The following is an 11869-nucleotide window of genomic DNA, read 5'->3' on the forward strand; positions in this document are numbered from 1 at the left end:
ATGTGTAAATAATGTCAGCTAGGAAAGATGACAAAGTCAAGTTTCAAAAGAAAAAACTATACATCTAAAGAGATACTTGAGTTAGTTCACACTGACTTATGTGGTCCAATGGAAATACAAAGCTATAGAGGAGATAAATACATAATGTTATTTGTTGATGACTATTCCAGGATGATGACTGTTATGTTCTTAAAACAAAAATCTGATGCTTTTCAAATGTTTAAGTGGTATGTGGCCAGAGTTGAAAAGGAAACTGGAAAAAGCTTGAAATGTCTAAGATTAGATACAGGTGGTGAATTTACATCAAATAAATTTGAGATATTCTGTAATGACAATGGAATCAAAAGACATACATCAGCTCCTAGAACTCCCCCATAGCATGGAATTGCTGAAAGAAGAAACAGATCTGTAATTGATTGTGCCAGAACATTAATGATGGAAAATAATGTTGCTCTAAAATACTGGAGAGAAGTTGTAAGTGTAGCTATTCATACATTGAACCGAGTACAAGTCAAGAAAGGTACAAATACAACACCCTTTGAATTATGGTATGGTTACTCACCAAATGTATAACATTTCAAAGTATTTGGTTGCAAATGTTTTATCCTTAAAGATGTTAGAAATGGAAAATTTGATGCAAAAAGTGATGAAGGTATATTTCTGGGTTACTCCACAAGAAGTAAGGCATATAAGTGTTTGAATGTTAACACTAACAAAATTGTGGAAAGTGCAAATGTAAATTTTGATGAGCACACAGAAGTCCAAGCTGAAGAACCAAAGAAAATGGAAGAATATAGAACCTTTGTATATTCTTATGAAGGAATAACTGTTGATGAGGATGATGTCAATCAAATTGAAAGTCAACAACAAGTGTCAGTTTCAGCTGATTCATAAGCAGTAAATGTCGAGCTACATTCAGAAACTGAGTTATAGAATGAAGAAAATACACAATCTGATTCTGAAGACAACATACATGATGAAGAACAACCTGATAATGAAGATCATAGTGATCCTGAATCCGAAAGATCAAACAAGGAAACTAGGACAAAGCCAAGATTATCCAAATATGTAAAAAGACATCACCCTACTGAACAAATAATTGGTGACAAAGATGCAAGACCAATGACAAGGAATAGACTAAGACATGCATCATGTCTGATCAGCAAATCTAAACCCAAGATAGTATACGGTGCATTACAAGATGGCGACTGGTATAAAGCTATGAAAGAAGAAATTGATCAAATAAGAAAAAATAAAACCTAGAGTCTGGTTCCCAAACCAACTGACAAGAATGTGATTGGCACCAAATGGGTATTCAGAAACAAACTAGATGAGAATGGTGAGATTACCAAAAATAAAGCCAGATTAGTATGCAAGGGTTATGCTCAAGAAGAAGGAATAGATTATGGAGAAACATTTGCTCCTGTTGCAAGAATGGAAGGAGTAAGAACTTTACTTGCATATGCTGCCTACAAAGATTTCAAAGTCTATCAGATGGATGTAAAATCTGCCTTCTTAAATGGTATACTAGAAGAAGAAGTCTACATTGACCAACCAGAAGAATTTGTTGATGAAAACAATAGGGATATGGTGTGTAAGTTACATAAAGCACTCTATGGTTTGAAACAAGCACCTAGAGTATGGTATGAGAGACTTCACAAGTATCTAGTGCAAATTGGATTTGAAAGAACTGATGATAATAGCAACATGTACATCAAAGTTGAAGAAGGTAAAGACATTATTGTATCTGAAATTTTTATGGATGACATAGTATTTGGTGATAAGGAAGTACTTTGCAAAGGCTTTGCTGAAAAAATGAAACATGAATTTGAAATGTCTATGTTTGGAGAAATCAAATTTTTTGTTGGATTGCAAGTTCATCAACTCAAACATGGAATATTTATTACACAATCAAAATACATCAAAAAAATTCTTAAAAAATTTGGATTGGAGGAATCCAAACCAGTCAGCACACCAATGGCCACAGGGAATAAGCTATCCAAAAATGATGAGTCAGCTGAAGTCAATCAAACAATGTACAGATCCATGATTGGAAAACTACAATATGTTGTACATAGTAGACCAGACATAGCATTAGCAGTTGGAATAGTGGCTAGATTCTCTGCTAATCCTAAAGAAAATCATCTCATAGCAGTAAAAAGAATAATGAGATATCTCAAAGGGACTGATGATTTTGGTCTATACTACAAAAAGAATGGAAAATTTGAACTCAACGCATATACAGATGTAGACTAGGGAGGAAACATTGATGATAGAAAAAGCACAAGTGGAGGTGCATTATTTTTAGGCAAAAGGCTGGTTACCTAGACTAGCAAGAAACAAATATGTATATCCCAGTCCACTGCAGAATCAGAATATGTGGCAGCTGCAATCAATTGTACAAACATTGTATGGCTCACACATCTATTGAATGGAATGAAAGAAGAAGTAACAAAACCAGTGATATTGTATTGTGATAATACAAGTGCTATAAACATATCCAAAAATCCAGTGATGCATGAAAAAACAAAGCATATTGCAATCAAGTATCATTATGTTAGAGAATTGGTAGAAGACAAACAAGTGAAGTTGGAATACATTCACACAAAGGAACGAACTGCAAATATCTTCACCAAACCATTTCCCAAGGATGCCTATGAATATGTTAGAGGCAAGCTAGGGGTTATACCCCTAACTCAAGCAGTTTAAGGAAACAAGGAAGCTGCCTTGCATCAACAGGAATAAATCATTGAAATATTAACAGGTTGGTGCAAAGGATGTCAGCAGGAATAGAAACTCCAAATCAGTCACAAGCATGGTGACAAAGGGAGAAAGACAACAAGAAGCCAAAGCTTATATTTTGTATGATAAAGATGCTACATCTTTGGCATTTATGTCAAAGAGGGAGAAATATGCAAAAAATTGATCAATGCAAAGTAAGAGGGAGATATATATGAAAGAGGGAGATATATGTGATCAGTAGTGAAAATGCATCAAATCAATACAATCTTGGTGGTAACTGAATTGATTACTTGATCAGTTTGGTTTGCCATCAATGCCAAAGAGGGAGATTGTTGGAAATGATTGAAATGATCATAAGAACAATTGTTGGAATAATATATGGAACTGGTAAAGAATGTCCTCAATCATTGTTTTGTCATTGATGTCAAACTTGCTACTTGCAGGGATGACAATTGCTTTAGTGATCCAAATACAATCAATTAGTTGATTGTCAAGGTGGAAGCAATCAATAAGATGTAACTAGAACACCTAGAGAAAGGTTGAATTTATGATGTTGTAATGAAGTATAAGGATCAGTCAAGCCATTAATGAAACAGTGTATTGGATGACATACTAAAAGATACAAAGAATGAGCACACTGAAACATATCAAAGATCTAAGGTTTTAACTAAGTCTTGTGTATAGCTCAAACCAAGTTCAAGTGTCGAGCAAGTTCAAGTGCCGAGCAAGTATAGGTGTCGAGTAACATAGAGGTGCCAAGCACTAGTAACTCAATGATGTCGTGTAACACAGAGGTGCCGAGCACTAGTAACTCAATGATGCCGAGTAACATAGAGGTGCCGAGCACCAATAACTAAATAATGTTGAGTTGCTGCATTATTTAGAAAATCGAAGATTCATCAAATCAAAGCCGAAAAAGTTGTTATCTATAAATCTGTGAATTAAAAGGAGGATAAGAATGATGATTTGGTGGCACAGAACACCATGTAGAATGTTTTTAAGGTACAGTTGGTGAAGAAAACAAGATATGGGGTAGATACATTGTATCCTACCTAATCCATTTTTGAAACCCTAAAATTAGAGAGGGAGAATTGAGCGGCAAAGGAAAATCAGACTTGTATATAAGAAGGCATAAGTTAATAGAAAATAGTGTGGAAGAGAGTGAAAAAGAAGGGATAGTGAGAGAGAGAGCCTTGGTCAAGCATTAAAGCATGAAATGCTGAGGAACTTTGTTTGGATAGACGACCACAATGATGATTGCATTGGCAGAATGAATAGGAAAACTCAAGGAGACAAAGCTTGAGAGAGAGACAAGCAAGTCAGAACTAAAGTGATTGAAGCCAAGCATAAGGATTGAATTGAGAGAGTGATCTAAAATCTGCAAAGTATATTGTAAGTTATGTAAGATCAAAAGACCATTATCGTTACTTTCTAGCAATTGTAACAGTAAGATGAATCCTATGGACTTAGGTTGGTTTAACAGCCATTAGATAAATCCTTTAACAGGGTGACATTCCAAGTGGATGTTCTAAAGACCTTTAACCAAGCCCATTCCTAACAGTTTGGTGAAATCCTCTAACAAGGTCACATTTAATAGTGTGTTGTAAGCCTTTAACAGGGCAGGCTTTTAACAGGGCATCACTCCAGAAGAGTGAGAATCAAGTACCATGTTACTGGTGGTTTTTCCCAAATTGGGTTTCCACGTAAATCATTGTGTTATGTGTTGATCTTGAATGTTTTATCTTTGCATGTTGATTTACAGTAATTTGCTTATATGACTGTTTTAAGTTTGAATAGATGAAAAGGGTATAAAAGTATTAGAAAGGTATTAATAGGGCATTTTGGACCTTGAATAACTGATTCACCCCCCCTCTCAGTTATTCTAAAGAATTCTAACAATACCTAGAGATGAAAGAATAGTTTGGTGGTAATCAACTTCCATTAATGGATAAAATTGAAATATTTGTCCAAGGAAACTTAAAACCACTATGATCCAAAATGATTTGTGGGATCTTGTGAATAGTGGTTTGTAGATGCTATAGACCCTAATCTTTTTGCTTCCCTCACAAATAATTAGAAGACTTAGTTGAGAGAAAAAAATAAAAAAAGATTCTAAGGCAATGAGTCTAATTGAAGAAACCTTAATAAAGACTTTATTTTCAAGAATAGCACCAATTAATTATTGCAAAGGAGCTTAGCATTGTGTGTAGACAAAATAATAAAACTTATATAAACTACTATAAATAGGAATACCCATGAAATAGGGCATCACAAGAGGAATCGTATAATTCTCTATCTATGATGTGAAAATGTGCAAGTAGTGAAATGGTGGCTCTCGAATGAGCCAAGCTATCTAACCCTTGAAAGGTGTGCCATACAATGAGAAGTTCAAAGAGTAGGGGTAATGGGTCCTATATCCAAGAATCTATGAATGGGTATCCATTGCAAGTGCAAAGTAAACTAAAATAAAATGAAGAGTTACAAACCCACTCATTACATTAGATGAGATAATCTAAAGAATAAAAGAAAATCTAAACTAAGGATACTATGATGAAATATTGAGAAAGAAAATATGAGATGCAAATGCAAGAGTGATCCAAGTCCTTCAAAGCTCAAAAAGCACCTAGAAATTCTACACCATAATATTAGCATGATAAACTAAGATTAGGGAATGAATAGAGACATTTCCCATTCAAAGAGAAAATAGACAGTAGAGATTAAGAGTCAAAAGAGGCATAATCGAGGGAGGAGAATGCATCTTGAGTGATTTATGTGAAGAAGCATATCACCTAATGAAGAACAATAGTGGAGTTCAGAAAGGTGAGAGATGTGTTGAGGAGAATAAAGATTACACCCACCTTGGAAAGTGTGCACTACTTGTGAGACAAAAAGCCTTTCTAAAATTACTTTTAAAATGGGAGTAATGCTTTATGTATGCGAACTTTAGATAAGTGGGAAGTGGGGATGTTTATTTAATTAAGTGAGTATGTTCTTTTAATTAAATATGTGACTTATAATAAATTAGTCAAACCATAAATTATAATCAAATAAATATATTTTTGAGGATTTGATCAAAGATAAGAAATAGATAAATTATGCAAAATTACTAAAAAGGGAGTTCATATTCTAGATGACCATTTTTTGGTGATTATATTTTCCCCTCTTTGACCAATGTGTGATCGATTTAGAAACATATTACTTCAAATAATGAAGAAACCAAGCAAGAAAATGGAGAGATCTAACTTTAAAGAATGAAGTGCAGAGAGATAGTAGATCCAAAATGTTGAGTCTATTAGTAGTAGTATTGAACATAGGAAGGAGAGAGAGAGAGAGAGAGAGAGAGAGAGAGAGAGAGAGAGAGAGAGAGAGAGAGAGAGAGAGAGAGAGAGAGAGAGAGAATCAAAACCTCGGATGAGTATCAAAAAGTTGACAAAAGAAAAAAGATAGATCAAGAGAAAATGGAAAGGTCGAGAATATTCTCCTGAGAAATAGATGGCCATAGAAAAGAAATTTGGAACAATGACAGAATATTCCTACCCCCTCAGGATCAAAATTGAAATGAGATAGAGGAGATACAAAAATAAGCTAAATATTATCAAATTGAGATAAACTATGGTCCATGATGACTAATAAGTGATTAAGACCAAATAGAATGACCACTAAGTAGTGATATTATAACCCAGTTTGACTTAGTTTCATCAAGAATATATATCATGAGAAATAGCTCAAACCATGAAGAAACATGAACTGAATGTGAGATGAAATAGAATGAAATGAGAAAGAAGAATGTAAGAGAGTAAGAAAGAAGGAATTTTTAAATACAATTTTGACCATGAAGATAAAATTAGATTATACTCCCAAAAATTGATTGAGGATTTAAAAATTAGCTAGGGGTGTAATTTTTTGCACAAATCCAAGGAGTTAAAATATTAGTTCAAAATGATATATAAAGGATCCAAAATGGTAGATAGATATGATGATAAGATTAACCCTTTTGAGAAATATGAAAAGAAGAGAAGTAGTGAGTTGAAAATATTAAAAGAAATATGAAGACATGATCAACATGAATGAAGAAGAGATGAAGACAATTAGTATAGATTTTAATGAAAGATAAAGAGGACTCTCTCATCACACAAAATGCAAAGCTAAGCTAAAATGAATTCTAAAATGCAAGCTATTATTAAAAGGTGCAATTGCAAGGGTTGTAAGGAAACTTGCAAGAAAATATATTATTGTTTTCACATAACCCATAGTAGATATGAAACATATTTATAATTTAAATCCACATGCAAGTGAATAGACAAAATACCCACATAATGTGACACAATATATGCCCTAGGAAACCCTTATTGGGGAAAAACCCAGCCTCCAAAATAATCCATCACCATGTATTATTTAGAAAAAATACCAGTGTAACACAACCATGGAAGCCTTCAAAGCCATCACTACAACCAAGAAATCCATGTGAATAAGAATGAATCCACACAACCCATTCCATGCTTCAAACCTTCACAAATTCTCCCTTGGCTAACCTATCAAGCCTTGTCTTATTGAACTCTTGCCTTTCTCCCTTTTTTCTTTTGTCATGTCTCTATAACTACCCTTATGGGTGTTTATATAGTAGCAAGTCCCAAAAACCACTGAGTGGTCTTACATTAACCATGTGCTAACAAACTCATTGACCCCACACTTATAATTGGATATTTAATTTCTTTTCCTAGATATTAAATAATTACATCAAGTATTATCACAATGTTAGAATACAACTCATCAAGTATATCCCATAGAAATCTTTCCATGTTGTACATGCATACAGGTACTCCTATATACAACATTACATAATAAAATAAAATCATACAATATAACAATATTATACAATATGTGCAACACACATAATCTCAACAATCTCCCACTTGTTGTATACATTGCATAGGGTCAATCCATAGCCACATAAATGAATAAGGAAACAATCCTCCTAGAAAATCCACCATCATGGATCAAAGTACACCATGCTCTCCATCTTGGTACCTAAAAAAAAATCAAAGTATCCAACATCTCAAACATGAATGAAACCACTTGCTACTATGCCACTACCACTTGACATACATAGAAGGCATCGAAAGAGAAAGCCACCCAACCTATCACATAATGATCATAAATTCATGTACCAACTAGAATGCCAAGAACAAAAAATCATAATCTAAAGGTAATAAAATATATCCATAGTTGTCAAAATCCATAGCTGCAATATCAACCACAAGTGCCAAACCCATCCAACTATCCATACCTCAAAAATGTAACCAAGTGAATCTCACATCATCAACATATCCAATATAAGACCTATAAGACCTTCAATTGCAAGCCTCTCTCTCTCTCTCTCTATATATATATATATATATATATATATATATATATATGAAGCTCCCATTACAAATGATAATGTCAAATATATCGCAAATCCACTCACAACATCTCATAGAATTGAATCTATTTAGTATCAAGGATATCCACAACATATAAACTAATAACTTGCAAGAACAACTCCCATAATAAGTCTCCAATACTATCCCAAGTTCTCCACAACCAATAAAGGAAAGAGATAAATAAATAACCATGTCATCTCTCATATGACATACATAAATACAAACTACTGATTGCAATCTTAAACCAATCCCAATTCTAATGTAAGTGAAACCAAAGAACCTAGAAGATAACCAAGACCAATAGAAACCTTGCATATCATAACCTATATCATGTCCTTCTACACACACCTCTGTAGATGTAAATTGTGCAAGTATTATCTCCTCCATATAACCCCAACAAAGAAGCCACAACAACACCCAAACTATATCATATAACTAATCATGGATGTAAGCCTCTCACAAGAAGATAAAACTCATAAACCATTCCTAAACTAAGGAATAGTCACTCCTTATCAAAGAAATATGTCCAATATAAAACCATCTCCCAAACTCAAACAACATTAAAAAATGTGCACGAAGAGATAACCAATTAAAAGCCATCTCTCAAATGAATCCTCTACATCTAACTCATGTACCATAGCTTAAGATTCATATCCATGAAAAAAAAGCATAAATATAATGCACCCAAGAGACAAAAAATGAGCTATACCTCTCAAGTAGTAACCACCAAGTAGACCAAGACTGGGCAATTAGAATGTTCCTCAGGATATACAATTCTCTAGCCAAGAATCATGTAAGAATAATCTCCTCTCAATTCCAAATTAGGTGAATGTCCCTCAGACTTCCTATTGAAGTTATCAACCATCCCACAAAATATTTCTATAGTCCAAGAGAAATCAACATCACCACCGCCTCTAAGTATCCATACGCACCTCTAACTAATAAATTTATGTCAACTACAAATGCAACATATAAATGAAACATCCAAAAAATCTATTTGTCCAACTATTTAAATGAAATATCCAATAAATCTATTTGTCCAACAATTTTACACGCTTAAGATCTTTCGACATCTGATCATAATAGAAAACCCAAATCTGTAAGATTTGCTATAAAAAATCTATGAAACCTATAATGCTTTCCTTTTCTTTTATTCTCTCATGCATTCCTATTAATTCACTCTAGGGTTACAAAAATAGAACCATATTTCTGATACCACTTGTAAGGAAACTTGCATGAAAATATATTACTATTTACAAATAACTCATAATAGATATAAAATATAAATTTAAAATTTAAATACACATGTAAGAGAATAGATAATATACCCATATAATGTGACATAAGATATGTCGTGGGAAACCATCATTGAGAGTAAAACCCAAACTCCAAAAGCATCCATCACCATGTATTATTAAGAATAAACACCATTTCAATGCAACCATCAAATCCTTCAAAGTCATAGCCACAACCAAGAAAGCCATGTGAATAACAATGAATCCACACATCCTATTCAATGCTTCCAAAATTTGCAAATGCTCCCTTGGCTAACCTATCAAGCCTTGTCTTGTTCAACTCTTGTGTTTTTCCCTTTTCTCTTTGTCTTGTCTCTACAATTGCCCTAGTGGTTGCTTATATAGTAGAATGTTCCACAAAACCACCAAGTGCTATTACATAAACCATGTGTTTCCTAACACATTGACTCCATATTCAATATTGGACATTTAATTATTTTTATCGAATATTAAATAATTACATCAAGTATTATCATAATGTTACAATACAACTCATCAGATATATCACATGCGAATCTCTCCATGCTTCATGTGCATCTAGGTACTCCTAGATACAACATTAAATAATAAAATAAAATATAAAAACATAAAAATGTTATAATGTCTGTGCAACACACATAATCTCAAAAAGGGTTATATAAGTAGGTCATAGTTTTTATCATTAAGCCTTATTAGGGACATCATAAGATCATGTAATCATCACTATTATAACTACGAGGATATGAATATGATCTATATCTAATAGCTATGCATCAAAGACATAAAGGTCAAGATGATAGTACAATTGGATTCCCTAGGTTTAATTTAGCAAGATTATACTTGCACCAAGACACAAAATTTCAGGATGATTATAAGCACGCATTTGCAAAAATGGACAAGGATGATATGTTGTGGGTCCTTAGTGTCAAGTGGGACAAGAATTAAGCTCAAGAAATGTAATATTAACAAGTAGACCCATAGGTAGAAAGTGAGAGAAAACAAGCCCCATGCCCTTAGATTCTAGTCCATTACATCCTTGTGACACTATCTAGGAGGAAACACTTGGTAAATAATTTTTCCTAGAAAACACGCAAAGAAATTAAAGCCAACAAGTCTCAACGAATGTTTAGTGTTTAAGTGCACATGAGAAAGTTACATGATTATCTCTTTAAGGCTCAAGTGTGACAATGAGAGGTATCATACAATCCTAGAATATAGCCAAAGTATCCAATAAGTAATAAGAAATACTTGATGTCAAAGGGTAAGTTTTGAGAAACACTAGTTAGCAAGCTGCCAAATAAATAGCTATACAAAAAAGAGACCCTAATTAGCTATACAATTTGTGCCCCTTACACCTAGATGTTAGAGTCATTTCCAAGCTAGGTAGGGAAAAAAATGAGATGAATGGATCATGAGCACAAAGTGAAATGGTAATACACATAGATGCAAGGGACTCAAGTAGTGCATGTTTTCATTTTTTCACCACTTGATAGGATTTACTCGCTCTTAAGAAATATTACATAATTTTGTTATAATATCTACCAAGATCTAGGATGTGATGGATTAGAAAAGTGGTGGATAATATGGATAAGAAAGGATCAATGAAGCAAGATGAATTTGATCCTTAAGGACTTACTCCTCAAGAATATCCAAGCTAGGGAAATAGTGTAAAATGGCCAAATGAAGTGCATTTGGGATAAACCAAGAAATTTGTGAAAGGAGATAACATGTAGGATAAGTAGATATCCAATAAGTGAGATAACATATAGGATAAGAAATGGAATCTAATAAGAAAGATAAAATATTGGATAATATGTGAAAGCCATTAAGTAAGATAGCATGAAATTGTGTAATCTAAAAGAGTAGACATGTAAAGAGGCTAATGAGATCCAAGTTTTACTTTGTGTGATCAAGACCAAGGGGTCAATTGGAAATGATAGAAAAAGGATAGATAAATCAGAATGAAGCTAGATAAGAAATCTATGAGTGAATGAGAAAGAAAATAAGGAAGCTAATGGAATAAATGAATGATAGAAGAATTGTGCATAGCCCCTGATTGCCAGGTTTTCATCATGGTACTTATCCAAGGTGCATAGGAAGTGGTTTTCACCATAGGATTGATTAGTTTATCTTAATTTTTGCTACCAAGGTGCCACAAGAAATGGTTTTTATGAGCACACATTTTCTTTCTTTTTGGCTATTTTTTATTGGAATTTTAGATAAATGGACTCTTATTGAAAGAATAACTAATGATAAGCCATGACCATAGAAAGTTATTCTCAAAGATTCTAATAGGGTGATGGAAAGGGGATGAAATTAGGAATATTATATGGAGGCTAAGAGTTCATGCCTTGGAAATCTTGAAGGATTATGTGTAGCACATAAGTAAAGGCTTGGAAGGATTGTATAAAGGTAGGTGAAAAAGTGGGA

The sequence above is a fragment of the Cupressus sempervirens genome, chromosome 5 (assembly GCF_028749045.1).
Source record: "Cupressus sempervirens isolate cs-2001-9-10 chromosome 5, ASM2874904v1, whole genome shotgun sequence".
NCBI lineage: Eukaryota > Viridiplantae > Streptophyta > Pinopsida > Cupressales > Cupressaceae > Cupressus > Cupressus sempervirens.